This window comes from Dipodomys ordii, unplaced genomic scaffold, assembly GCF_000151885.1.
Source record: "Dipodomys ordii isolate 6190 unplaced genomic scaffold, Dord_2.0 Scaffold5, whole genome shotgun sequence".
In the NCBI taxonomy this organism is placed as follows: Eukaryota; Metazoa; Chordata; class Mammalia; order Rodentia; family Heteromyidae; genus Dipodomys; species Dipodomys ordii.
Genome location: NW_012267221.1, coordinates 10,020,834 through 10,021,210, shown reverse-complemented (window position 1 = coordinate 10,021,210; position 377 = coordinate 10,020,834).

Below are 377 nucleotides of genomic sequence, written 5' to 3'. Positions count from 1 at the left end.
CTCTCCCTCCCGGCTCCCTGGATCCGCGCCGGGAGGAAATGATGTGTTGCTGGCTGGTTAATCACAGCTCCAGACACTCATTGGCCGGGCGCTCCGCAGCCACTTCCTCCTCCTCCTCCTCCTCCTCCTCCTCCCGCTCCTCCTCCTCCCGCTCCGGCTCCTGATCTTTGCAGCCGCCGCCGCCGCAGCAGCCTCTCCGCTCCCCCGCCCCCCGGCGCCCGGGGAACTTTTCCACTCCCGGTCCCCGTCTCCCCCGTCACCCCCGCGGGCCGCCTCCAGCCGGCGCGCCAGGCCTCCCCGCCCGAGCCGCTGCGCCTCGGGAAGTTTATTCTGCCCGCCCCCTCCCCTTCCTCCTCCTCCTCCTCCGGCTGCTCTTC